The sequence below is a fragment of the Sander lucioperca genome, chromosome 22, assembly GCF_008315115.2.
Source record: "Sander lucioperca isolate FBNREF2018 chromosome 22, SLUC_FBN_1.2, whole genome shotgun sequence".
Lineage (NCBI taxonomy): Eukaryota > Metazoa > Chordata > Actinopteri > Perciformes > Percidae > Sander > Sander lucioperca.
The window spans coordinates 21,587,852-21,612,936 of NC_050194.1; the positions used below are offsets into that span (position 1 = coordinate 21,587,852).

General features: G+C 38.9%; 1 long non-coding RNA gene across 5 annotated transcripts in view; it reads left to right on the top strand.

Annotated features, from left to right (window-relative positions):
* The first annotated feature begins 9,576 nt into the window (after positions 1-9,576).
* The window catches only part of LOC116061488, a 33,816-nt gene continuing 18,307 nt past the window's right edge, over positions 9,577-25,085 (top strand). For all 5 annotated transcript variants that reach the window (XR_004896412.1, XR_004107727.2, XR_004896411.1 and 2 more), the window contains exons 1-2: positions 9,577-9,811; positions 12,078-12,206. This is a non-coding gene — a long non-coding RNA (uncharacterized LOC116061488). The remainder of the gene's footprint in view (positions 9,812-12,077; positions 12,207-25,085) is intronic.

A 25,085-nucleotide genomic window follows, 5' to 3' on the forward strand; every position in this document is an offset into this window, starting at 1 on the left:
GCATCTGTTCCTCCTCGTCTAATGAAAGATGGGTGTCTGCTCAAACACTTGCCAAACAGACAGACAGCTGTCAATCTCCATTTCAGTGACTCTTTAAAAAAATGTCTCCCTATTTTCTGCAAGCTGTTACGGTACGCCTTATGTCATGCATCCATTGCAGCCTGCAGCAGGTTTACATCACCTTTCTTGAACATGGAGATGCTGCTATGTAACTAATATCAGTGTAATGTAGCATACATATATCCTGATATTGTGAATTCAAATAAAACACTGCAGGAGCAACAAAACTGCACTTTATGTATGAATAAATTGTAATATATCATCATCATCATAGTCTTTATTCAGGACACAAAAAAAATGGTCCATAGCACAATACAAAACATGCTAAACATGTCAACATTTCTAAATATAGAAATAGTATGAGCCTTTTATCCAAGTCTAGCTTTTCTACAGTATATTCTATCCTTCCTTTCAAATTATTTCAGGCTTCTCTTTTGGTGTTGACCATTTTATATTTTAAAAAAAGCACATTGATTGTTAGTTGATGGTTTAAAGCCATTGTTTGCAGCACATGCATAATGCAACATCAAAGTGATTTAAACTGCCACAAGTGCACTTTCAAAATAAGACACACCCATTTAAGTGACTTTTTTGGATACGAAAAAGAAGGCTGAGTGGGGGAACTGTTAAAGTTACACAGTTATCACAGGTTTCAGGGTGTTTTGAGTGAAATGAAAACAGAGACGTCCTGTTTCACGTGGTCCTGCTGTATGTCTGAGAGGAAACCCATTTGATAAGCCCTAGTGTCTATGTGTTGACTTTTCAGCGCAATAATATGACTTTTGGTTTTACTCTGTTTCTGTGTTTTGAAAGTGCAAACTTAAAATGAAATTTTTGATCACTAGATGAATCTGTCTTTAAAGAAGTACTTTCTCTGTGACTTTCCATAAGGGAAATGAAGCTGAAGCTCACAGGACAGCGTTTAAATAGAACTGGTAATTTTCTGGTGTTTGGAGTTGCTGCAATCCATAATATATCTTTTTTTGTGGCGAGTCTCTCAGAGTTCAGACTGGTGGTTTGGGTGGAAGCACTCAGAATGAGTTTATGGCGTTTCAGCTGCATTCAAATATCCTACCACTGTAGCCTCTGAGCTATATGTTTTCTAACTGGTGGACAAGATATTTAGCATATTTTAGCAAAGAAATAGCTGTCAGGTTCTTCAGCCAAGAGAAACAATCCACAACTTTCAGCATTGCCAGCGTAGGTAATCGCTAGAAATGCACCCTTATCAGACAGTCTTTAAGCCTAAACAGAAGGAGTACTAAAATAATTACATTGGAGCCACCAAGTTTAGCCGACTCAAGGGAGGAAATTCAGAGTTTGTCATTGGCAGCTTGTGGAAGTAGCACAAGCCTGAGATGTAACATGTGGTAAAAGGTGTTTTCACAGACATTACTCCATTTTGTCATGAGTTTCGTCCTGTTAATGAGAATAGAGCAACTATTTACCACAATAAAATCTGACAGGCCTCCCCATACATGCTATGGACCTCCCTGGGAGAAGCATTTATGAACGGAAGCTGTTTGATGGTGGAGGGGATCATGTGTTTGTTATAAGTGGTGCAGACCCTCAGGAGGGGTCAACTCATACAGCTCATATTTAAAACATGTCCTGTACTGATGCTTATGGAGCTACAGCAACTCTAATTGGATCACCTTACTTAAGTGGCATCTTTGCATAAATAGGTTTACATGCAGCGTTAAGAGGAGGCAGGGCTTGTACGGTAACTAAAAAGGCCAACTGTGCATTCCCCAGCAAGCCTCTAAGCTGTAGCCAGCAACACGTAGCATCTGCCTGGCCTTGTCCACGTGTTTCTACTTGTAAGTCTCTGAGCCTTTGCTGCTCCAAACTCTAACAAAGCCAAACCCTCTCTGTCTCCCTCTTTCACTTCCTTCTATCACTTACTGCCCAGAGATTAATTTTCTTCCACCTCATTTAAGGTGCCCCCAGGGCATTTATTTGTTTTTGTGCTTTTTCTAGACTATAATGTCTCCTTTAACTCACTGTCTCACTGGCATTCCATGATAAGACCACTATTACTTGCTGTTAAACCTTGGTTCCAGGCCATTATGATGTTTATGATGAACTATTTTCAATTGCGGGTTTTTCAGGCTTTGTTTACGTAGAAGCCCATTGTAGGCCCACCTGCCTCAGACAAATTACAGGGTATGATGAAGAAAATTGTACAGTATTGCAAATAAATCAGTCACTGTACAGTATATCTTTAAATTCTAAATGGCTGTTTTCACATGTACTACCAAACTGTAATAATGTTTATCTTAACAGTTTTCCGAAATGATAGGTGCCCTTTGTAAAAATTCATGGTAGCCACTTTTAATACTGTCATAAAAAAGTATTATTCTCTGTATTGATATTGGTGATTCTGGCTACTTGGTATCAGATCAAAACTAAATTTTGTGGCATTACTAGATAGAAAAAAACAATTGAATTTCCCCATTTTGGAATTAATAAAGTGAATCTTCTTCTATAGAGAATTCTACATAGATTGTTAATGTGTCTGATAGCGAAAAAGCTATTTCAGGCAATACTCAGGTTATTCCTTTAAATCTGCATCTAAAAATAACTTCCTTTGTCTGTGCAATGCACAATGGGAGTTAACTTAATCAATTTGTGGATGCTACATGGTTTTCAAATGAAACTGTTTGTTGGTTGTTTCATAGATCCTTACATAAGCCACTGTCCATGGTGGTTAAGATGCCGTCCCATAATGATTCCGATTAGTGACCTTGATTGCATGCAATACCCTCCTCTCTCCCTAACAATTTCCTGTCTGCGTCTCTGTTGCAATCTATCTATACAAAGCAAATGGCTGAAAAATATTTAAAAAAAACAAAGTAAAAAAAAGTGACTGTCCAGAGTTATGACATGTTACTACTTCAGGTCATTTAATAAAACCTGATATGAGCCAACTCCTTGGTAAACTTCAGGTCTCCAGCAGAGATCCTCATTCACAGTCAGGACAGCTCGAGTCTGCCGTGTACGTGTCAGACGAGCAAATAACTAGTGTGACTACACCAATCGCCGCCATGAAAATAAACCTTCCAGCTCTGGCTCAGACTCTACAAGTTCATTCAAAGCAGTAGCATCAGTTGGAGAAAAAAAAGAGAAACTTCCATGTGGCATTATGGGTAAATGCTCAATTACAGGGTGAATGCTTCAGCCCACTTCTAACTGTTACTACAAGTAGAGCCCTATGTGAACTGCAATCATCTCCTAAAGGCCCGATTTTTGTCTTTTTAGTCTGCAGGCTGGGGTTGGTGCTTGCTGGCTGAGCACTACTTCACCACAACAGTAGTCATTTACATTCAGGACAGTCATTCTCTGCACTAGCAGGCAATGGGCGGTTGAAATGTATGCTACTGTATAGATGTACAGTATGTATTTAATGTTTCACCAGAAGTTAAGCCTGGTCCCGACATTAGATGTGACTCAGCGTCAACGTTTATTTTTGACCTCTGAAAAAGTAGTTTGACAAAATAGTCTTAATTCATAAGCTTTTCTGTAGCTTTCAACCGTCATAAAATATGTACTTTGACAGAAAATATGCTTATTAGATTTCCTGCTGAGTTAGATATCTGTCTTTTGAATATGAAGCTACAGCCTGGAGATGGTTAGCTTAGCTTATCATAAAGACTGGAAACAGAGAGAAACAGCTAGCCTGGCTCTGTCCGCAGCTCAAAAGCCTGCTAATTCACACATTATATCTTGTTTGTTGAATCCGTACAAAACAATGTATAAAAGATCCACAAAATAGTGTAAAATTGACAAGTTGCTGTTTTACTGTGTTTTGAACAGTCGGAGAAGACACTAGCCAGGCTAGCTTTCCCTCCCTGTTTCCAGTCTTTGTGCTAAGCTAAGCGAAACTAAGCTAAGCTAAGCTAAGCTAACTGTCTGCTGACATGTATCTTCATATTTCATCCATGAAAGTAGTATCGATGTTCACTTCTAACTATTGGAAAGAAAAAGAAAAAACATATATCCCAAAATCTCTAACTAAACTATTCTTTTAACTCGATGTTAAGATTATTTTATGAAATGTTATTTGCTGGTTTCTTTGTTATTACTGCATTGTTATCAATAATTTCATTACTAGCAATGGTAGTATTAGTATCAGGAATATTAGAATCAGAATTATTATTAGAATTATTTATTTATTTATTATTTAATTATTTGACATTTACCGATGCCCCAGTCTTGTCAATTTACACATTTTGGTACAACAATAATTTGGAGATCTGGCGGTCATTTGCATGTATTATCATAATTAGATGAGTTAAGGAATAGATTGTGTCATAAAGGGTGAATACATGCCAAACTATTTAAATCATGTCAACTGATTTTTGAAACTAGAGCTCAACTGCTTAACGAATCCAGCCTTTCATGAGCTCCACCCATCATGACACATCACCTCCCCTTTGAGGCATGAGAGAAAATGGTGGGGGAAACAAATCTGAAAACTCAAAGCCAGCCAACCATCATGGTACCACGTCCTTCATTGGCCTATCCAATTCAATAGCTTAATGTTAGATGCCTATCATTTAATTAAAAGGTAGATTACTGGCATCTTTTTTTATACCCACATGGTATAAAGTTTTTTCAGAATCTGATGTTTGATGTGCTTCACAGCTATCTATTGGCTTTGTTTCTCACAACAACAACAAAAAATTCAGCAAAGGCCTTTTTCTCTATTTCTTGGTCTGGTTTTCTTCTCGTCTCTGCATCTGGATTTCTCCACAGTCCCAGCCCCCATCCAAACTCCAGCTCTCCATCCCTCCCTCTTTTCCTCCCTGCCTGCTCTCTTTTTCTCCCACCAGCACAGACATCTAGTCAGACACAGAGAGTGGATGGAAAATATGACTGGATCCTTTCCTGACTATAGATAATGTGCAAAGACTGCTGGAAAGCGTGGCACTAAAAACAGGGAAAAGCACAGAGAGAAAGAGAGAGAGAGAGAGAGAGAGAGAGAGAGAGAGAGAGAGAGAGAGAGAGAGAGAGAGAGAGAGCATACCAGACAGTGAGAGGTTTATCTGAAGGGCTGCTCTTAGTATCACATGAAGTAAATCCTCTGGAGTAGAGAGTTCATTTTTGTAGTTAGTTTAAGTTTAAAAGCAAAAGCTTTATCCTTTTGAGATTGCTGCAAAATATGTCCAAAGATGCACCAGCTCCAGAACAAATGACTTTGCACTGATTTTATTATGATAAAGAATCATAGAAAACCCTTAAAGTATGCCCTCATCTGATGACTTTTATGTTGATTATCTACATGTTAGCACACTGTCTAAGGCCACAAGACAAAAAGCAAAGAGCCCCACTGTGCATGTGGGTGTCATATTTCACTGCCACAATAGCTCAAACTGTGGCAGAGCCGCCTGTTAGAATGCAGAGAGAGGGGTGTTAGCACACTAATGTCCAGATGATAGACAAACACAAAAAAGTGACAAGTTTTTATCTGTGCGCATCTCCAAATCAGTTATGTCAGGAACTATTTTGAATCATCGTCTTTTAAAATGTGTGGTAGTTTCACCTTTGACTGAAGAGAGATGCATTTAAAGTGATGCTTTTGGTGTCTACTGTTATAGTTTTCTTCCTGTTTCTTCCTGAGCATAGTTTCCAGTTGACCTGCAGTCTCTTCAGGGTGGTTTGATGCTGGTCTTTCCCAACATCTGGGAAAGTTAGTCAGTGCTTTAACTACACTGCCTTGTCCTTTTATCCCTCGTTTTCTCTTTTGCTTCTTTGCATTACCTAAAAAGCACCTCAGTATGCATAATAAAGGCTTAACTTGTTTTTAGGATCAGCCACTTTATAAAGAATTGTCATCTCCTTTTGTAGTCATCTTTACAGCATTAACTACTAGTTTTTCAGATCTCTTAGTTATGCAATGCACTTTAATTTCTCCTCACCGACACCAGATGTAAACTTTTAACTTATTAAATAGTGTCTAAGAACCATGATTTGAGGCTAAAGTCAGACTCTGTCACAAAGTGTACTTGCGAGGAATGATTTGGGGGGGGAAATGAGCTCAGAGATCCCATCTGGAAATGTCGTTACTCCTGCTGCCTGCCTCCCCTCTGCAAGCACTCATAAACGCTGCGGCCTACAGAGATGCTCACATGAGAGGAGAACGGGGGGAAAGTAGAAGGTACTGCAGAGAGGAAAAAGACAAACAAAGAGAAGCAAGGAGAGAAAGATGAGCATAACAGAATAGAAGGAGGTATTAGGTTCTCAAATGGATCCATATTGAGGCTCCATTATTTCTAGAGAACCAAAAAATAGAGAGGCAGAATAGACAGCAGGTAACCTCAAACTAAGGGAAACTTGAAATGGAAATAGGGAAGCCTGTAACTATGTAGGGAAAAAATTCCCATCTGTCGGATGACTCATACTCTCCCCTCAGTCACAGAAATGAAAATTAACAACGTTCTAGTTTTTTCCCTGCTAAGACAATGATGTTCTGGCTACATTTTGTTTAGCACAGGAACATTTTATGACCTACAAATATTTTAATGCATTCTTGATCTTTACATTTTTTTATGTCTATGCTGGAAGCACGGCCCATCTGTAGTGTATTTCTTTTGGAAAACAGCAGAAAAGGAGAAAGAAACTAACTAACTAAACTGATGCAAGTATCCATAGGAGAACTCCCAATAGTAAAGAAATGGGAACAAGAGCTGAGTCCTGAGGGGAATGTAATTAATTGGGAGACAGTTTGGGACATTTCCCACAGTTCCAAGAACCCAAATCACCAGCAGATCCACTTCAACATATGCCATAGGTCCTATGGCATATGACATGTTGGACTCCTCAGAAGAGATACGTCTCTAAAGTCATTCCTACTCCCCATTGCACGTTCTGTCAACCTGAACAAACTGGAACTTTCCTGCACATGGTCTGGGAGTGTGAATAGGTGCATCAGTTCAGGAATAAAACAACATCAATAATATCTGATGTGATAGGATGTTGAATCCCTACTGACCCAATTCTTTTGTTATTAATGATGACTCTAAATCACACCTGCTTGGGAGACAGAAGAAAATTTGGCTAGCCGGCTCATCCGCAACCAAAACAAATGATGTTGAATCCCTACTGACCCAATTCTTTTGTTATTAATGACGACTCTAAATTACACCTGCTTGGGAGACAGAAGAAAATTTGGCTAGCTGGATCAACCGCAACCAAAAAAATGATAGCTCAACGCTGGCTCCGCCCAACTCGCTTTGTATAAAATAGTGGCTGGCGTACTTGCTAGACATAGTTATTCTTGATCTCTCTACAGCAAGGATTAATAAAGCCAAGCCATTGACTATAGACCTATGGAGAAACGCAGCAGCACAGGTATCGTCCCTGGTGACCTCAACGCCACAAGAATTAGAGGAGAGCGACTAGGCAAGGTGTGATTTTTGTTTTCTTGTATATTGGTTTGTTTTGTTTTCCTCGAGACCGCAGAGGGTGGGTGGTGGATGAGGGTTTTGGTTCTTGTTCGATTGCATTTGTTTGTTCTATTCAATTCAATTCAATTTTATTTATAGTATAAATCATAACAAGAGTTATCTCGAGACACTTTACAGATAGAGTAGGTCTAGACCACACTCTATAATTTACAAAGACCCAACAATTCCAGTAATTCCCCCAAGAGCAAGCATTTGCACTGGTGAGGAAAAACTCCCTTTTAGGAAGAAACCTCGGCAGACCCAGGCTCTTGGTAGGCGGTGTCTGACGGTGCCGGTTGGGGATGTGATGAACAGTGGCAATAATAGTCACAAAAATAATGTAACAGTGACTACAAATTAGGGATGTCCAGATCCGATCAAGTGATCGGAAATCGGGCCCGATCACATGGTTTCAGACTCGATCGGAATCGGACGTTACCTCCCGATCAGGACTCGGATATATATGTATATATATATTCTCATTATTTTTTAACACATCTATAGTTATGCGGTGGCACAGAGTTAGACCCTTTTGACTCCACACAGAAACAGCAACGCGTGCGGCATGACATCACTTTGTTGCAGAGACGCTATTGGTTAAATGCCGGCAAAGTAGAACACAGAAGCAGCTTGAAGCGGAAAGCGCGAGTATGTCTGCGGTCTGGAGGTATTATAAAGTTGAATTATTATAGAAGTACCGGATCGGGACTCGGTATCGGTAGATACTCAAAATCAAATGACTCAGACTCGGACTCAAGGGCAAAAAACCCTGATCGGGACATCCCTACTACAAATGGTAGTCGTAGTAGTTCATGTCATAGCAGGGCACTGAAGGGCGTTACAGGATGTAGCGTGGCACAGCAGGGCAGGGTGGACGTAGCAGGATGCAGTAGGACGCAGCAGGACGCAGCCAGGCACTGCAGGGCATCACAGAGCGTAGGGCCACAGTGACAGCTCCAACCAAGATCTTGGTGCCACCCTAATCCAAGGGAATATTCTGGGCGAGAAAGAAACATAAGGAGGTAGGTTAGTAACAAGCATTTCTGGGACTAGGATGCACACAAATGGAAACAAATGGAAAGAGAGAGGAGAGAGCAGCTCAGTGTGTCACAGGAAGGAAGGAACTTCCCCGGCAGTCTAGAACTATAACAGCATAACTAAGAGAGACAGGTTAAGGAGAGGAGCCTGGTCGGGCTAGAACTCTCCCCAACCAGATCGGGCTGTACTGGCCTGCCTCCCTCTACTCTACTCTACTCGCTCCCTAACTATAAGCTTTATCAAAGAGAGTGTTTTCAGTTTATTCTTAAATATGGTGACTGGGAGAGGAGCCTGATAGCTGAAGGCTCTGGCTCCCATTCTACTTTTAGAGACTCTAGAAACTATGTATGTTGTATGTTCAAAATATAAAAATAATAAAAAATTGATCATAAAAAAAGGTTTTTTTCACATAAGATGACAGCATGATGCACACGGTTTCCACCCAATTCAGAAAACATTGTATTTGTTACTGAGTCAATAACATAAAGCCATAACTTCATGGCATTCATTGTGTTATCTTTGACAGTATTAGCACCCTTGTCACTAAAAAACAACTAAAATCCTACATAATGGCGTTGAGATCTTTGCAACTCTTTGAGTCCTTTATTTCAGATTCTTAAAATGTATATTTTCAAAATATGTACTGTATACAACATAGGCCTACAATTCAGGGAGGAGTCTTCCTGTTCATTTCATGTTTTACTTTAATATTTATTTACACATTCACTTTTACTCTAACATTGTCTCAAACATCTCACTAGCACTAGTTTCAAATTTCAATAAAATATAACGTTAGGTGGCCTAATTACTTTTATAACTTAATTTCATTTGGTAAGAGTTACATATTCATTAATGACTTTAATCTCTGTTGTTGAATTGTGTTATTCTTTTTAATTCTATTTTTGTTATCAAAGCATATTCGGTAACTTAGGTATTACTTTCCACTGCTATTTTGATGTAATTTATTCGATTTTAACTTGTGCAAAGACATACAACTCAATAAACTCAATGACTAAGCAACAAAGGATGATTAAACCTCAAGCCGCATCTGTTTGCTTTCTTACTGGATGTAAATAAGATGATTTCCCTCAACTTCTAGCCGTCTTATTTCCACGTTGTATCTTGTGTATATAACATATGTGAAAATAGAAAACAAAGTGCAAAGTGGTTTAAAGAACAGGCACATTGTGAGTTTAAAATTGTTTACTGACCCAACAACTGCTAGACGTGACTTCGAGCAGCATCTCTGCTAATTACAGCTAACAGTTAGTGTGCTAACTTAGCTAGCTAACAATGTTTGTGTCGTGTTAGCTAGCATGTCGCAATAATACAGTGCTTACGGCCAACACGAAACAACATGTGAAGTTAAATAAGACAGTTTTGTAGCAGTTGAAATGTGTATTTTTCTTCTTTTAGGGTAGGCTTAACGTTACAGTTTCAACTTCTGTCAGTTTTTATGCTAAACTAGGATAACACGACCAGTGGTGGAATTAAACAAAGCACATTTACTCAGGTCCTGGAACGTTACTGTACAATTTTGATGTATTGCCACTTGAGTGTTTCCATGATTGTATGCTACTTTATACATATACTCCACTACATTTATTTGACAACAAGTAACTAGTTACTCAGCAGATTCTAATTATTAATACAAAATATAAATCAGTTTATAAATCATGATGTATTATTATGGATTAAGTTACCCAGTAGTATATAAAGTAGCTGAAATTAGCCCCGCTTTATCAGCTGCAACAATAGTTATGCTTAATCGTTAATGCATCAATGATTATAATCCAGGGAAATTATATATATTATGAAATGGGCTATTCTGCATAATGACTACTTTTGGTACTATTGTATATTTTGATGCTAATACTTTAAATTTTACTCATCTTAGACTTTTATATCGGCACTCTTCCCACTTTGTAGCAACTGCTTTTCTAGGGATAAATAAAGGTTTATCTTATCTTATCTTTTCTTAAGTAAAATATCTGAGTACTTCTTTCTGACCAGGACCAGTCTCCTTACTTTTACTAATTGCACAGATGAAGTAACTCTACAACTTTTAAAGTAATAAATCTTAAAGTATTCAGGCACCAGAATCTTCATCAGGGCAGACCTTTATTCATGGATTTCTTATTAATAATAATTGCATTGGACCAAAGTGTGCAAAGCCTTTCCTTTCTCCAATTTTGAAATAAATACTTATTTGACATTTGGAGAAACACACTGCTGCCTTTTAGAGAGTTAGATGAGAAGATCAATGTAAACTTTGTATGTGCATTTAGTGAAAAGACTGGTCCTGGTTGTGTTTAGTCAACATCACTTTCATATCTGTGTTTAGTAACGTGTGCAGTAGGGGTGGGAATCACCAGAGGCCTCACGATACCATATCATCACGATACTCATGTCACGATACAATATTATTGCGATTTTAAACATATTGCAATATTCTGCGATATATTGCAATTTATTACCTTTTTGCTAGTCTATATCCTTCGCATTCCACTTCCTGAATTGCTCTGGTGCTGCAGGAAATTCCACCTGATGCATGTCTTTTTTTGTTTCCTTCTGCTTTCTTTGTGTTGGAATTTTAAATTTGGTGGATTTATGAGAACTATGGTTAACTGCTCCAAAGATCTCTGCGGGGTAAATTGCGACAGCTTATCTGTCCAATCTGAGTTTTCTCTCGCACGACTATTTTGCAGCGGCTCTGTGCGGAGTTTAGCACCGGCCATGACGATTCTGATTGGTTTAAAGAAATGCCATTAAACCAGAGCACGTTTTCCTCCCATCCCCGAATGCTATGTGGAGTAGCCAGACCCTCCTTCAGCGCGCTTTGGAGGAGGGTCTGGCAAAGCAAGACTACCTTTTTTCCAACTTCAAATTTTTCCCAATTTCAAATTATGTCCCCAAAAAAACTTTGTCAACATCTGTTTTATCTGAAAACATACATTCTTCTGTTTGTTCATCTCACTTCAGTTTTATTGCTGCAAAATTGGATTGTCAAGCAGACAGACTGACCAACACATATAATAATAGATCGATGTCTGGCGTCTGGTGATATGGTAATGCCAAGGAAAATATTGCGATATTATGCTGTATCGATTTTTCCCCTAACCCTAGTGTGCAGAGCCTTCCTTTCTCCATATTGGCCTCTCACACCTTAGCATTGTGTCATGAGTGTAGGGATCTCAAAAGTTTAAGATAAAATAAATTCTCACCACCTCAGTCTGACAGTAATATTCATCTGTGCACCATATGTGATGATATTGCATGAAGGAAAAAAATGCTGTGAGCCTCTGCAAAAGTTCAACTAGTTTCAATCACACTGTATCACACATACGATGATAGTGTAGTATTAACTAAATAGTTTCTTATAATTCCCTAAACCCTGCATGTCTTGTGATTCTAATGGATCGTGTGCATCATCCTTTTACAAGGCTGTGAATTCGTGTTAACTCATGGCGACTTTTTTCATTAAATGGCAAAATGCCTCTATTCACTTTCTGCCAATGTTGTTTTCTCAAGGCCTCCAGGTCCCAATGCTTGACATAACATCAGCAAATAGAAGAGAAGGATGAAAAGATGCCTGCCTAGCTTGGACTTGAAGGACTCCCTCCAGGACCAAGCAGGAAACCACAGGAATGATGTCCTGAGGTAAACGACACTCAGTGTGTTTGTTTGTTTTATTTGTGTGAGAAAAACTGTTTTTAAGGTTGAGGTGCCAGGGCCAGTCTTGTAATGATATTACTCAACGAGGAAGGTAATCACATTACTAATTACTGTCATGTCAGCTTCATAAAGTTATTGATCTCTGCCTATAGCACAAGTTTAGACAGTATAATCTGAAACAGGCTGACATTTTCCTTTCTGACTAGATGTTGGTATGTTTTGTGATCAAGTACTTTGACAGATAGCTTGTGGAGTTTGCTTCTATGGACATGTGAAAAATGGAAGCCTTGGTCATTTGCTAAAATAGCTTAAACAAGATATATTTACGTTTTCCTGACAAGGACCTCTCGTGTTTGTGTTAGGACTGGTATATCTCAAAAGCAAAGGTGGAAGTAAGGTTATTTATATAGAACCTTTCAACAGCAATTCTAAGTGCTTTATAGGGCTGTGTAATTAATTGAATTTTGAATCGTGATTACGATTTCGGCTCCCAACAATCACAAAAACTGAGTAATCGAGAAAAATAATTTTGCACATTACATTTTGCAAGTAAACTCGTATTTTGTCTTGTGTTCTGAATGGAAAAAAAAAAAGTTCAACAGGAAAAGTATAAAGGGAAATTTCACAGTTCAAGGTGTTTTCACTGTTGATTTGTTTAACTGTTTTACTGTTTTAAAAAAAAAATGAAATTCAATAGTTACATGTTTCTGAAAGTCAGTGAGTAATCATGTTAAATAATCGTGATTTCAATATTGACCAAAATAATTGGGATTATGATTTTTTTTCCATAATCGAGCAGCCCTAGTGCTTTACACTACACAAGACTTAAAAGGCATTAAGACACAAGACAATAGAAAAAGAGATAAATTATTATATTATAATAATTATTAGATAATAGATATTAACCTTTTTTGTAATGCTCTTGAAAGACACTCGCACCATATTTTCCTGCCGACAGATTGTATTTTGAAGACTTGTTGGATTCTGGCCAGGTCTCTGCTTACATTTGACCTTTTTATGTTGTAATTTTTACATAATGTAATTTTTAAATAATGAGAGTATCTCTGCTTATCAAAGCAGCTGGCTTATTTATATTCTTCCATCCAGCACGCATTCTGACAAGCGAAAGGAGCAATGCACCAAGACAAAATGTCCTAGCATTATTCAGTTGAATTGTTACACATAACACAAGTAACGAAAAATGAAAAAATCCTAATCGGGAAAGTATGTTTTGAATTATTGCTTATTCAAATGGCTGTGTGCCATGTATGTATACAGGAATCGTTGGGAAGTTATATAAGACAATTCTTTTTTATATATATATATATATATATATATATATATATATATATATATATATATATATATATATATATATATACAATAGTGAAGGTAGCAATATCATAAATATGTAAATTATAGCATGTAGTATTGTTCCAGCAGCCATGAGTCTCTGAAGAAATTCAGTGGTATATTCAGTTGATCCCTGAGATATCTATGATTTGAGCAAAGCTAAGTCACTATTCAACATACAAACTGCATGCTGACACATAAGAAAGGAATCCACAGGTTTTTCAGACTACGTTGAATGGAAAATATTAAAATTCCTCAAAAACATACAATATGTGTTTCCCCTCACAGTCTGAGAAGATGATGGATGGTTGGAGTTTGTAATTTGTTTTCTGAAGACTATTGTAGCACCCTGTTTCATCCTTATAATGAATTATTCCACTACTGTATGATGCTAAAGAGGAAACACCAGGAAGTAATGTCACTTCTGAGCATGTGCAGTAGATCCCTTAGTGCGCCATTAGATTGAGCTTGCGGGCCAGCCCGAAGTTTGCTGAGTACTTCAGAACGCTTGAGAAGAAAAAAAGTGACCTCAATACAAAAGAATGCAGTGCGGTCTGTTCTCCCTCCCCTAACATCCAGCATGGGCAAAAATGACTTATCTTAACCCACTGTTTAACAGAGGGAGTGGATTCCACTTGAGCCATTTAAATCGCCACAGCCGCCGTCTTCTTCTCCTTACTCTTCTTCCTCCCTTCTTTTCACCTCCTCATTTCATGGGGAGGATGTGAGTAAAGTTGCCACGTGAAACACTTTCTCTCTTTCCTTTCAGGATTGTTCTCACTTTGCAAAGAGATCTTTGAGAAAACAAAGCTGTTGCTGGCAGACATCTTTGTCCTCAGCATACACAAAAAGAACACCACAATCTATATCAAAAGATGTGCCTACAGTGTTTTAATTTCGCTCGGATATGGGGAAGTTTTGTTGATGTTTTTAGTCTCAGCTGAAGCTTTGAGAATGCCATTTTTTCAGTCAAGTAAACATATTCTGATCAAGCATGCTGATAGCAGTTTTTACTTCCTTTTGCCATGCCTTGCCTTCCTTTTTTTTGATAGATTGTGTGTAATTGCTTGCAGTAATCAGAGTCATCCTGGTCTAGCTTGTTGCAGTATACCTCTGTGTGGACACAAGGAAATGTGGACACCTTAAAAGGAGAGAGCAAGTTGTACTGTATTCTCCACTGTAAACCTTTAAAATATGATTGTATCAAATGGACAATTTGCAAATTGAGATGCAGAGAAGTTAATATTTAGGTCATCCTAGATCAACTCAGTGTTGGATTTGAATCTTCAAATCTTCAAGTCAAGTTTAAATTATTTCCCTCTCACCTATTTCAAGTCAAAATCTTTAGTCTTTTCCTGACTGTTAATGTGGTATTGTCTCTTTCTATGTCACTGCATGCGTTGTTTACCATGTTGATGTTCTACCATGGAGGCCGTAGGAGAATAAAGTTTATGCATGATAGGGTATCCTGGTGCCAGCCACATGTTTATAAATCACTACTACTGCTGCTGCTGGAGGAGGAGTTAAGATTAATGCTTGCCTCCTATGTCACCCTGAAAATGCAGGACTAACAGCTTTCAGATGTGAGAGGAAGTATGGAGGATGGTGGCGTGGGGTTGGAGGGGTGTGTGTGCTGTAGCAAATTATACAAATGATCTATCCTAATGTAGGCTCTTTGGATTTTAGCCATTTACTGTGTGTGGAGCATTAAATAGGTGCAGGGCGAGAGGGCCTTGACTGATTATGTAGAGGGATGTTCCCTACCCTGTGCTTCTTTTAGCACATTAAAGGGATACTTCACCGATTTAGCATTAAGCTTTGTATCAGTAGAAACACGGTAGTATTTTGAATGACCGTGCTTCCCTCCCTCATGTCCCCCTGAGACCAGAGATCTCTGTATTGTGGGTCTGGAAAAAATCTTCCGATGACGGAAAATTACGATTTTTGCGTCATCTGAAGATTTTTTGACCAGAGGCAATGGACTACAGCCAGTAGTAGGAGCTACTTCCACATGTTTTCAACCCGCCCATAGGGGGTTGGACTGTCGTCTTTCTCCGAAGATTCCCAAACCAAAACGAGCGTCAGCCATCTTGAATCCTCGCTAAACAGTAGTCTCTCTCTCAGCAACAAACTTTTAAAACAATTATGTGCATTCAAACTACCGCACATGTGTACAACCGGGATACATTGGTACAGATCGGAGAATATGCAGGACACTTTATTACAGACGGAATACTCGACACACTACGTGAGCTTCGCCTGCTATGGAGACCAGCGATGTTGCTTGATGCTCTGGCCGGTTTAGGGACATCATCAGCGGGGAACATGGAGCGAGTGCCGGTGGAAAGCTAACGCTAGCCGGCCACCTGTTCCATCAATCCTGCTTGCAAGTGTCCACTCATTACAACAAACTGGACTACATCCAACTTCAACGAAACTCCCAACGCGAGTTCAGAGACTGCTGTGTTTTTGTTGTTGTGGAAACATGACTGAACAATCAGGACTATCCAGAGTGATATAGAGAGATGGCTCTGGGACTATCCAGCTACCAGGCCGGCTGCTCTGTCGCCGGGTAAGACTATTGGAGGAGGGCTGTGTTAACATGGACTGGTGCTTGTATCCAACTAACTGCTAACTGCTGGTGGAGTTTGTTAAATGCCGACCATTCTACATTCCACGCAAATTTACGGCTGTGTTTATACTCGGTGTTTACAGCCCACCAAGCGCTAATGCTAGTAGCTATGTGTTAGCTGAACTTTACGGAGCATATAATGTGTGTGCACTAAATGTAGCCTGTTTCGCATGTCGTTTTTATATAATGTCGTTTTTATATATTTTAATTGTGTAACCACTTGAGCCACAGTGAAACATTGTTTTGTGTACATATATGGTTGAAATGACAATAAAACACATTGAGTTGAGTTGACTGTCTCACTGTCTGTCTGTCTCTAAACTGTAGGCGTGGCTTGGGAGTAGACTCTAAAGCAGCGAAGCAAGTGCATTCTGGGAATTGGTGTCTTTCATCCACATGAGCCAAAAACACATTTTCTGGCTTTTCTCGGCCTAGAAGCCACCAATTTCTAAAAAAAAATTCACATTTCTACTGCATAAGTGACCCAATTTAAAGATATATTCATCTTTCCAACGGTGAAATATCCCTTTAAGAGAAGTGTGTGTGAGGCAACCATGACAACTTTTTTCAGGAATGTATTGTTTTATGAAAAGTTTAAATTAGCTTTTATGTGTAACATTTGAATCTGGCATGTTTAGAGTTTAGGCCATGCTAGATAGAATGCTTCACATGTCATTTATACTCTACATGACCAGATAAAATAGAAACACCTGCATGAGATAATGCAATACAATACTGCAAAAATAACTTTGTTGAGACTAGACTTCTATTTTAGTTAGTAGTAAGTATGTTGACTGTACTTTGTCATTGTGTCATTTTTCGTTTATTGCATCAATATTTTATTTACAAATGGCAAAAGTATAGATTTGTTATTTTTATTTCAATAAGCATAGATTTAGACAAGAATCTACAGCCATGCTAGCGGCTTTGTCAGTCTGTACTTAAGCACAGCGGCACTTGACTGACCTAAATGCTAATGTCAACACAAAGTGCAGCTGTGGTTGACGGTATTGTTTTGCAGATATTAGATAATAAAATGAAGTATTGGACAAATTTGAAATCCATCCTATAGTTGTCAAGACATTTCACTAAAAGCCAAAAATGTTAACCTTATGGTTGCATTAGAGGTAAAGTTGGGGAATCACCAAAGTCTGTGGGATTCATACCCTGGTGACAATGAATGTCTGTACAAAATTGTATTCCAATCCAGCTATTAGGTTTTACTGGATGAGTGAAATATCTTCTAACTTTGACCTGCTGATGACACTAGAGGAAAAGTCAGGGGATCACCAAGTCAGTAGAAGTTGTCCTCTGGGGACCTTAAATGTCCGTACAGAATTTAATATAAAATCTATCTGATAGTTGAGATATTTTAGGCTGGACCAAAGTGGCAGCCGGATCGACCGATATTGCTGTCCTTAGAGCCATCCTGCTAGCGTGGCTAAAAAGTGAGCAGTTAAAATATGATCCAGCACTTTTCATTGCAGAAACAACTGCAGGTACTAATCATGTTTGTTTGATTCTATATCAAAAGCACTCTAAATATCAGCTGGGAGCCAGTCAATGTACAGTTATAATCTCACGTTGACAACTCACATAATGCTTCCTTCCATTATTCATCCTTAGTGACAGTAAGGGCTCGGGCCATGCCCACTGAAGCCCTGTGCTGTCATTAAAACCAAGAACTGTAATTTTTCTCTCTGTTCTTTGCACCTGCACATGCAGTTATGTTGCATAGACACCTGGATAGTTTTGAAACCAGGTGATCTTGCAGATCTGCACACAGATTCTCTTCTTTTTTTACTGTGCTGTGTGGCAACTGGAATTTTAACAGAAGCTGCGTTGCCCCCTGCAATTCTGGATTTAACTGCATCTGTTAAAATGCCACATAAAGACAAAACAGTCACTCCTTTGGCACCCCTATTTCCTTTCATGGTCTGCCTCTAAGGTAATGATACATCATATCATATTTTCTGTATTGCTGTCATGAAGAAAAATAATTTGTAGACATTTAACTGTCCCTGAAACACTTGGTGTGGTGATTGATTCAGTCAAAATAAGCCTTTGAGCCTTCTTATGCTGCATTGAAAAAAAGTTTTTCTTATCCTATGCTTAGAATGATCTTCATCACCACAATAACTTGAAATAAAGCGCAGTAAAACCAATTATGTTCTGATGAGTAAGTCATGGATGTGTGGAGAGGGCAGTAAGTGACTGAGTCCTAGGCTTTTGGCATTTTGGAGACTTGAGCTCAATAAACTCTCATCCTAAAATAAATGCAAAATTAGAGGGTTATAGAATGGAGAGAAAAAAGGCCAATGGGCTTGGTCCTTGGCCCCACACACTCAGCCGCTGTGGAGTTTTCTTTCCTGTCTCCTATTATTCCTGGTCTCCTGCCTGGATGAGTCAAGAGAGGGAGAGAGAGAGCTGAAGGGAAGGATGAAGAGAGAGAAGGAGAGGGTGGAAGGGGGAGGTTAGACAGAGATAGACAGACAAAGAGGCGAGAGAAAGATGGCACGGAGAGGTGGAAGGAGGGACAGACTGGCTGTACTTCCACTGTCTGATCTGGCCAGTGTTTAAGGATTTGAATGACAGAATAAATGTAGAAAACTTGGGAGGTCTTCAAGTGCAGCCATTTTGTGAGAGCTGTAGTTTCGATCCACAGTCACATTTAAAAAAACATTATTAAGGCTCAGCTCACTGAAACAAATGCTTGTCTTATAGCAGTTTCCTGGACACCAAACTCTAATCTCTATGAAGAGTAGAATCACCGCGATCAGTGGACTCGCTTATTGATGTGAAGTTAATCCGCCTAATTTTTCACATTGAGTTCAGTTTAAATGAAGTTTGACAGGCAAATTCTTGACTGTGCTCTAACCCATGAAGGAACAATGAACTGGAGTGTCCAACAGTATTATTAATTATTAGCTGTGTTGCACCAACAACTTTCATTTAACCTCATCTGTTGGAGTATAACGTGCTCCACACAAAAGAGAAATGGTTTGAAGACCGTTATGAAACATGAGTCTATGGTACAAATACGTGTTTTGAATAAACTGTGTCAGTTTATTGTCCTGTTAGTGAACAAGCTAGCGAAGCCTGCTAACTGACAGTTAGCTTGAGAGCTTTTATCTGCCTCCAGATATAAAGATCAGAGAGCTACTGTGACTGACCAGTGTCAGCATGTTGCTTTATTGATCCACAGAAACTGTTTTCTAGTTCCTTACATAAACACACTTTTGTTCCAATTAATACTGGAGATGTTCTTACACAGGTACAGCAATCCTCCAACTCTGCACTCTTTTATTCCTCTTCACTGTCCTCTACCTAATTTATTTTCCAGTCACATCCTGGTAAGGTGTATTTAATGACCAAGATGGACAAAACCAGGTGTTTATGGATGCTGGTGCTGCAACCTGAGCGAACATCGTCTCTGCAGCAGCCAACTGTGTGATCGACTAAAATAAGTGTCTTGCGGGAAATCTTCCTCAGTGAAGATTGATGTGCAGTATTCAGTGTGTGCTGATCAGTTTCGCAAAAATTATCTTTTCATCTGCGTCTTTTGAACATGTCACATCTGTTATCTTTTATCATAAAAATTAATTTGGGAACCTCTGCCATCGTAACACCACATCAAAGACCAGCTTCTGTTTGTGTGAAGGAAAAAAGAGGCTTTTACGTTTATTAGAGTAAGTTGAGATGCATATGCAAAAGCCCTTACAGTAGCAAGTCCACATTTGAAAGAGGCTCTATTGCTGCCCTCATTATTTACTAACAGAGAAGATCAAGGGCTCTTTATTCGAAGTGTTATAGCACCCCTGGGTGTTTTACAATAGCTCTAGGTGCTTCTGTTGCTTAATTGGGAGCCAGAAACCAGTTTGGGGGCTGTTGGAAAATGGCAGTACAGGGCCTGGGGTCTCAAAGGTCCCATTAATGGCTCAATAGGGCTGCATTGTAATAGTTTAGGGTGGAAAAGTGTGATCTCTCTTGCAAAACTATCCTTATACTGTATCTATAATGTATCTACAACAGTTGCTTATTTACACATCCAGCCAGTATGGAACAACATTGGCATTTCAGCAGTCATGTTTGTGTCCACCTGATCAATCAAAGTCCAACTCTCCTTTTAGCTCTGTTTTGGTCAACTTAGAAGGGAAATATCTGGCTATTTAAAGTGGACATATTATGCTTTTCTGTATTTTCTGTCATATCTACAATGTTATAATGTTGGATTTTCAACTTCAAACTTCAAATAATGAGGGAAACATATTTTAGAGAAATCCCCGTGAGCTAAAACTTTCAGATCTCCAACTGTACTGAACGCTCCAGTTTCAACAGTTGTTTCTACTCTCGGCTAAGTATTACGCAACTCTAAGTCGGCCTTCTATGATTGGTTATCTGCTCCAGGTAAGCAGGACTGGAGTGGTTTTTTTTTTAAGCCACTGCAGTGTTTTTTTTTGACTGTAGAAAGTGCTGCTATATTCTATTAGTGTCCACTGCTAACTATAGTAGCTACATAGCTAACGGCAGTAAACAACGTCATCTGGGCTGCCAATGTTGTTAATTCTCCCCAATTCCGGGTCGCGTTATCTGCTGAAACATGTCTGATTGGGTAGTGTTTGGTTCAGAAGCCTTTATCTGCAATTTTTGATGCTAGAAAGTGCTGCTGCGTTCCACTACAATCTAACGTTAGAATACTGCTCTTGATTTTCCATGGTACAAAGTCCTGCTATATTCAGCGTTCAGTTGTTGTTTTTCATTGAAAACCACTGCCAGTAGAGTGCTTAGACAGAACCAGAACAGTAAAAACAATGAGCTGAAAGACGCTAAACTCTTTGTATAGCTGAGGGAAACTGCAGAGTTTATTTGTGGGTTTTTACTACGAGCAACCGCTTTCACATTTTAAATACTAATTTTATCCATCGGTTATAAAACATATGGATTATAGCAGCTTCAAACAAGGCTGGCAGAAGAAAAAATGACAATATTATCACTTATGTGACTTTTCACATTGAAAACTTGCACAATTTACTTTATACTTATTTTTGTGCCAAGGTATGAATGCAGAATGAGTTATCCTTTGTTGAGAGACAACTGTCAAGAGTAAGGAAAATTAGTCAGCAACTGCTTTGATAATCTATTTATTGTTTTAGTCATTATTGAACCAAAAATTCCAAAAATTATAGTTTTCAAAGGTGAGACTTACCTGCTTCCTCTTGACCTTACATTATAGTGAAATTAATACTTTTAAGATATAAGAAGAAGTCACCCTGGAGTCTGGGAAACTGCGATGAACATTTTTCACAGTTTTCTGACGATCGAATTGAGAAAATAATGGGCAGAATAATGAAAATAATTGTTAGTTGCAGGTTTAATTGAATAAGATTTTTAGAAGTTAACCGACATCCATGTTTAAGCTTTGTTATCTAAAGGATCAGGAGTCTAATTTAATGTAAACTTGACTGGCATTAAATCTAACTACAATAATGTTTTAGGGTCATTACTACTTGATCCAAAAGTGCTGATTGTTGCCACTGGGCTTTTGCTGGTTCCTCAGCAGATTAAGCTAAGCCAGGATCAGGCTCCCCTGTGACAGGGCTCTATAAAGCAAACCTGCTTCCCCCCCAGCTAATGGGTAGCATACGGCAGGAGGAGGGGTAAGGGTACCAACGATGAGGCGGCAGGTTTTACGCAGCTCCAAACAGGAGGAGATGTTGTGTTCTAGGTCAAACCATGGATGTGTAAACCCTGACCCCCTGCCTGTTAGAAACCTCCATATGTGCAACGCAGAGCTGACAATTAAGCTTTATGAGATGCTGACATGACTGAATGCTTACAGCCAAGTAGGTAGTCTATATTGTGTGGCTGCTTATTTACAGTATAAAACAATATCTTTACAGTTGGAAGTGAAAAGCAGCCCTGCAGTTCAAGATCTCTATGACTGTTTCCAACCACATATAAGCATGTGAAGTTTAAACTCCTTCTGTCGGCGATCAGGAGAAACATTTTATCTGGTGCTGGCAGCTGCTCACACTTGGGGGAGGGGTGCCCAGATTCTGCTGGACAACACCTTAAAGGCTAGATGCACACTACAAGAAGTTAACCAGATTCCCCTCAGGCCGGCCCATACGAAAGACTACAATCTGGGTTAAGAGTCCACGTCACAGCTCAGACGGAGCACCATTGTATCCAGTGGTGGACGTACTCAGATCCTTTACTTAAAGTGGCTATATGTAACTTTCAGTTTCTGTTGATTCTAGCGGCCACTTTGGACAAAAGCGGTAATGTTTTTACCACACACCTGTTGTAAAGGTCTTTTCTTTATGATGCTGCGTTGCCCACTGTATTACTAAGTTAGCGTTACCGGGAGGTCATATAGTTGCCATGAATGTTTTGCTCAGACCGAAAATCATTCATTTACAATAAGAGAATACGTTACTAATGCATTGTTGCATTTCAAGTGTTGCATATGGTAACTTAGCCTGGATGTATCGTGAGCTAAACCTGGTATCATTGTCAGTCACTGTGTCATGAGCCAAAGCATTAAGAGATTGTTGTAGCAACTAACGTAATAAATACTTGGCTTAATATAGAGCATTTCATGAATCCCAAGGACGCTTTACACAAGTTCCTGGGGACATAAGGGAAAAGAAAATAGTAGCCCAACACAAACACGGACTGAAAAGAAGTAAAATGTCCGCACTAAATGGAAGGGGGACGTAATTTATTGTAGGCTACTGGTGTACAACCATATCGCGCAATCTAAAGTTATTTTATGAAATAGACATATACCTGAGGGTCAATTCGGGGTCGGTTTTAAATAATTTACAATCCCGTCATTGTCTCCATCTGTGGAAAGCCCAACCAAGATTGACTCTGGTTTCGCCCGTTGTCTGTCACTTTCCCTTTTAGCTTTTAGTTGTTCTTCGTTTAATTCCTTTTTTTTCTGTGATGGCCCTGCCCCAGTATCAGCCATAACTACAACATATTAAAAATTCAAATACAACTAACAGTTACTGTAGAGCCATTCTACCTGCCGTAAATCATTTTGTGACTCTGCGAAATAAATCTGACCGGGGCAAAGGCATTAATAAAAACTTAGTCTATATCCGCTAGATGCGACAATGCGTTTTTCAGCTGATCCAAGAGGCGTTTTAAAGACTTTATTTAGCTTAAGAAGGAGAATCATTTTCTCAGGGACACTTTATCCTGAAAATTGCATTGTCATTGGACAGGAAGCGGATGAAAAACTGTCATCTGAAAATTAACTAAAGCTGTCAGACAAATGCAGTGGAGAAGTACAATAGTTGCCTCTGAGATGTAGTGGAGTAGAAGTATAAGGTGGAAATACTCAAGGAAAGTACAAGTACCTCAAATTTGTGCTTACATACAGTACTTGAGTAAATGCACTTTGTACATTCCACCACTGTCAAAGTTTTGACTTGAATGGCAAGTTTGGAAGTGGTTTCTTCAAGATCTGACTGAGGCTGTAATAAAATCGGTTTTGCAAATAGTAACTAATTAACAAGCATAAAAATATTGATTAATAAGTCATACAAAGGTTATGGTTGATGCTAAAGTAAATGTCTCTAATTGAATGATGTTTCATAGCAAGTTTTCTAGATGTTACAGATGTCAGGATGCTGAGATAGCCATCTGCAGACATCGTTGTATTTTTTAGCACAACCTCAGTGTTTAAACCGGGACACGGACTTGATGGAAGATACACAGAAAAGAAGAGGCACACATTAAGCCATTGAGTTAGAAGTAGTTAAAAAAAAACGGCAGCTTTTGAGGTCTCCACGTCACACGTTGAACTACAATAAGCTCTGGTAGAGGGTTTAGGGTGAGTTGGGAGTGGGCGGGAGTAATGGATGCTCAGGCTGTGATTGGCTCCAGCCGGTTGCCCATATTTAGATTAGTGTCATCATGTCTCTCTGGTTTGTGTTTAACTGTGCTTTGGAATGAAAAGCAAGATGTCTGGTTGCTCTTTCTCTCTCTCTCCCTCTCTCTCTCTCTCCACATCACATCATGGAAACTCACTGAGAGCTCGTTCACTGGCTCTGAAACGTACCTTGTCATTTATTAGCTGTAGCTGAAGTTTTTAAGGCCATACAAGTGTTGTTCTTTTTCTTAGATCATAATTGGTGCTGTAGATGGAATTGAAATAATGTATGGATAACATAAGTATCTGCTTTTCCTTGTGGCTTCGAAGAGTCAAATAGTGAGATGAAGTTTGGGTTACTGGGACAAAATCAGCCCCCTTCTTTCCTCCATCTTTATTTTTGTTCTGCAAAGATCACTTTTTTTTGTTTAATTACATTACATCACATACATACAAATATGTTAAAATGTAATACAAAAACGTACAGATGTGCCTGGACGGCTGGTATAATTGCTGGCCAGCAGTAGCCATTTGTTAAACCTCACTTTCTATGTCATTGTGTAAGCTTCCTAAATTGTCTTTTTTTCCTTTCTGTCCACGTTTGCAAGCAAAAAAGTAAAAAAAAAAAAAAAAACAGAAAGAGAAAAGAAGAGGAGGTGCTCCTCTTTGCCTGACATGAAGTATCAACTTTTCATTTCCCAGGCCTGCCACATCAACAAAGGGAGTATACTTGGCCACAATGCAAAAAGAGGAGGAACAAAAAAAAAGTAAGAATCAACCACAGAGGGGGGAAAAAAAGGAGGAGCTGCCCATTCTGGCAAAATTGAGTTTGTATGGTGATGGTCTCAGTTTCTGTTAGTGTTGATGCTGCTTCTGTTACTGCACAACAATATGGATGTACAGCGCCAGTATTTATTAGATTAGAGTCTTTTGTGTAGGGTTAGGATTAGTATATGAATATGAATATGAAAACAAAGAATCCAAAAAGAAGAGC